General features: G+C 45.4%; 1 non-coding gene across 1 annotated transcript; it reads right to left on the bottom strand.

The window, feature by feature from the left end:
• Positions 1-3,220: 3,220 nt before the first annotated feature.
• On the bottom strand, positions 3,221-3,327 carry LOC112938862 (small nucleolar RNA R71). The gene has a single exon (XR_003242182.1). It is a non-coding gene; the product is annotated as a small nucleolar RNA R71 (small nucleolar RNA).
• Between the last annotated feature and the right edge of the window lie 1,160 nt (positions 3,328-4,487).

The raw sequence follows: 4,487 nt of genomic DNA, 5'->3' as shown, positions 1-4,487 counted from the left end.
ATTTCTGATCCAAGAACTTACAAGGTTGATGTTACAATGAACATAAAAACAAACTAGTGCAACTGCAAACTACTTGAGAACTACAATGTTCAGATTCCAATTTTCTAGCAAAATCACCAAAGACAATGAAACTCTAAACACTTCCAATGCACCACCTTCAAGAAAAACAAGACACATCATGCGGCTTCAACAAACAAATCAGTGGCAACACATCAGTCATCCACCCCTGCGATTAATCTCCAGTGGCAACACATCATGCGGCTTCAACAAGAACACATGCCGATTAAAAACTTGGCACCGATAACTTGCAAGATCTAAAATCAAATCACAAGAATACAAAACACATACAAACACATGCTCGAAGATGGAGGAGGTGGTGAGGACCGGTGCTCACAGGAGGAGGTGGACTCTGCGGCAGCCGCCGCTCGGGGATGAAGGAGGCGGCTAGCCCTTGGAGGTCGCTTCTCGGTGATGGAGGAGGAGTCGGATCCGGTTTCCCCCGACCTAGATCTAGCATCCCCTAACTCGCCCTTGGAGGAGCTGGATCCGGTGATGGAGGAGGTGGCTAGCCCTTGGAGGGGCTGGATCCGGTGTTGGAGAGGCCGGATCTGGCATCCCCTATCTCACCGACGTTCCCACCGGGCCTCAGCTTGGTGAACTGCCTGACGAGGTGGTTGCGGCGGCCGCTGGATCTCGTCCTTCCTCGGCCGCTGGATCTCGCCACCCTGACGCATGGGACGCCGACGCCCGGCCACATCTGGTCGGCGCCCGGCGGCATCTGGCCGCCCGACGGCTTGGACGCCTGCGCTCGGAAGAAGGGAGAAAGAGGGAGGGGCGGAAGAAGAAGGGAGAGCGCGGGTGGTGGCGGAAGAAGAAGGGAGAGCGGAAGAAGAAGGGAGGCGGAAGAAAAAAGGATAAGACCGGGCGTGGGTTCGGAGCCAGGAGGAGGTTATGATGGCGATATTTTTTAATCATCTTTGACGGGCATACAAATATTTGACCTGTCACAGCTGACTTTACCTCACCTTCGACGGGTTCCCTTTTTGGCCCGTCACAAGTGACTAGTTACCCTGTGATGGTGTTGACGATCGTTATCGATCAGTTTCAACCGTCAATATTACCAAAATAGAGGAGAACTAGTAATGCTTGCAATGCATATATATGTTAGAATAATAATATTCCACTAGTAATAGGTATACTAACCTTTTGCAGAGAATAGCAACGAAGTGGAGGAGAATCGACATCAGCAAAGATGATAAATCAATCGGACGATGTCGATAATCAGACTTATGCATGAATGGGCCAAGAACTTAGAATTGACACGATGAATTGGGCCAAAATTCACAAGTCTACGAAGAGGATCAACAGAGGAGGCCGCCAGCCAAAACATGGGTTGGTTGGGCCGGCCCCTGGTTCTGCCGAACCAGGAGGTTCGGCCAAACCCCCGCTAGCGCCTTTGGATGCAGGGTTGCGGCTGGACAGTGTGGAATAGCCCCCAATGACGGTTGGAGGGTATTTCCGACCATTCCAACCGTCACAACAGTCATTCGGAGGCTATATAAACCCCTCACCTTCTCACTTCACTCACACACCTCAAGCAAGAGCTATCTCATATTCTCTCAAGTTTAGTCTAGTAGTATCAAGCTAGTGGAATAGGAATAGAGTAGAAATCAGGAGTTCGAAAGTCTTCGGAAGAGTTCGGTTATGGCTCTAGTAGCTTTCCTTTCCTTTTTTGTAAGCTTTGTACTTTATTTAGAATACTCTTCTATATAAATTTATGGTATTGAAATACTTTCCGAGTATATGAATGCCTACTTTACATTATGTTCTTGTTATACTAAATATGCTGCTAGCTTATCTGGGAGATGCTTTGGTGCGGGTATATTGTTTGCTTATTCAATTACTCTATATCATGACGATGATATTAGAGTAGTATCTGGTAGTTTAGACGTGGTGTCTAGATTACGGGATATCATTATTTGGGGTTATATGCTGCGGATCAGAGGTGGGCCGTTGATGGTGACAGCTCAGTACGGGTATTCCTCCGCGCATGTATATAATCCTAAGTTAATTCCCTGGGGAGGGTACTCCTCCGTATTTAGCCCAGGTTGTATGGTCATGACGGACTGTCATAAGGAACTCGGCAGTAAGGGGTGGCTTCTCGAAGTACCAGGAGGGCATTGGAGAGGGCATCGGATAGAGGGTATTAGCTACTATATTGGATAACTAGAATGTATGTATACTATGTATACTAGAAGTATAGGAATAGATTATCTTTCTCTTTTTTTTTCCACTTAGTTTAGATAATTTAATATGAGAATGAGTAGCTACTGCTTGTGTGTCACTCTACCCTTGGGTTATCTTAACATATAAATTATTAGCCAAGTTCTCTCTACATGATCTTCCCACGGGATAAAATAAATACGATACCCTTGGAATACTCTCGGGTGAAATGCTACAATGATATATCCGTGCGCTTGTGGATGAACTCTGTAACCGTAATATAATAGAAGTATTTATGCGCCATTGCTGGGAATTATATTTCTAGTAATGTCGTCAAGAAATACCAACAAGCATTTCTGGCGCCGTTGCCGGGGAAGATTCATAATAAAGATTACTTGAACTAATACTTTATATTTACCTATGTATAATCATTTTCCTTTGTAGGCTAACCTTGGTTGTTTTCACTTCTGTTTTGAAAACAGGGTAGTGCATGACCGGTTTCAACTTGCCGGAAAACTTCAAAGAAAATCCAGAAGATTTCTTCCGGAGTGTCAGGCCGCGAGTCGTTGTTCCGCAGAAAACTCTACCAACAGACAAACCAGCCATACCAGCGCCACCGACCTTCAAGACTATGGCTGACAAGACCTTCCGCGAGTTCGTTGCTCCCTCTGCTGAAAATGTGGCCATTGGGCCGCAGATCAACATTGGAGACGTGGATTTCGACCTGAAGTCCAGCCTTATCACGATGGCGCATGCTAGCCCGTTCTATGGCAAGCCTAACGAGGATGCCAACACTCATCTGCAGCAGTTCCTGGAGATCTGTAGCACGTACACCATCAAGGGCGTCAGTCAAGAAGCCGTCAGGCTGAGGCTGTTTCCATTCTCCCTCCTCGGGAGAGCGAAGCAGTGGTTTTACGCCAATCGTGCTGCTGTCAACATCTGGGACAAGTGCTCTACGACATTCCTCTTGAAGTTCTTCCCGATAGGCAAAACCAATGCCCATCGTGGACGAATTTCTAGTTTCCAACAGACGAGGGACGAGTCTATTCCTGAAGCATAGGAACATCTGCAAGAGTATGTGGCCGCCTATCCTCATCATGGGATGGACGACTAGCTAATTCTGCAGAATTTTTACAATGGACTCACACCCACGTCCCGCGATCATCTAGACACGGTAGCTGGAGGGGCTTTCTTTTGTAAAACGGTTCGAGGATCCGTTGACTTAATAGAGAAGATGGTCTCCAATATGGGTTGGAGGGAGAAATGACTCCGGACCCGTTAGAGAGGCATGCACACCGTCAAGGAGACGGAATTACTTGCTGCCAAGCTGGACCTCCTCATGCAACACTTGGACGACCACGAGAAACGGCCACAAGGCACCGTCAAGGCCATGGACTCACACGTTACGTGTAAGGTCTGTGGCGGCACGGGTCATTCTGGGAATGACTGCCCAGAACCCGTGAGGAGGCGATGTACATGGGCAACAACAACCACAACGGGTATCGTCCATAAGGAGGACAGGGGTTGAACCAGCCATGCCCATACTATCAAGGAGGCAACAACAACAGTAACATCTCTAACATACTCTAATCTTGTTTATGTAATTCGTCGAGTTATCATATATCTTACATAATCTCTGATAATATCGCTACCTAACCTACAGTCGGCTAACATCTGTTACTAGAAGGCAGCCGATTAGGTTAAATACCGATGTTGACTTAAATTATATAAGATATCCACCACTCTATGACACATCCAACGGCTTGATTGTCTAGATATTGTCCTTTTTTTCATACTTATACTTGTATTAGTTGAGTTTGATCTTATGAGTCGTGATTAGAATCCCAATCTCTAGCCTGTCTTTGGTTGCTGATTAGGGTAGTATCGGAGTTTCAGCCGATCTTACCTGATTTAACTACATTTATTTCATATGCTTGATTGACATCTTAAATATGCCCTTTATATTAAGATCTTGTCGCATTTAAGTATATTAGGCTTTCGTTTGGTATATTTTATTTGCTGTGATATCTTAATATAGAGTGGTATCGGAGTATTAGCCGATACATGCTAGATCTATCTTGATCGGCTATGTTATGAACACATATAGACTCGTTATTAATATATATTTCGATCTAAGTGATTTATACTGTCTCGGCGTGGCAACTGATCTATCCCAATCACTTGATTTAAGTATATATCGGTATAAGGACTATATACCGTTAATATCTACAGCCGATCGAGTAGATTTAGTTCTTTCTTATTTA

Source organism: Oryza sativa, chromosome 4 (assembly GCF_034140825.1).
Source record: "Oryza sativa Japonica Group chromosome 4, ASM3414082v1".
Classification (NCBI taxonomy): Eukaryota; Viridiplantae; Streptophyta; class Magnoliopsida; order Poales; family Poaceae; genus Oryza; species Oryza sativa.
This window is presented reverse-complemented; position numbering and strand designations above follow the sequence as displayed.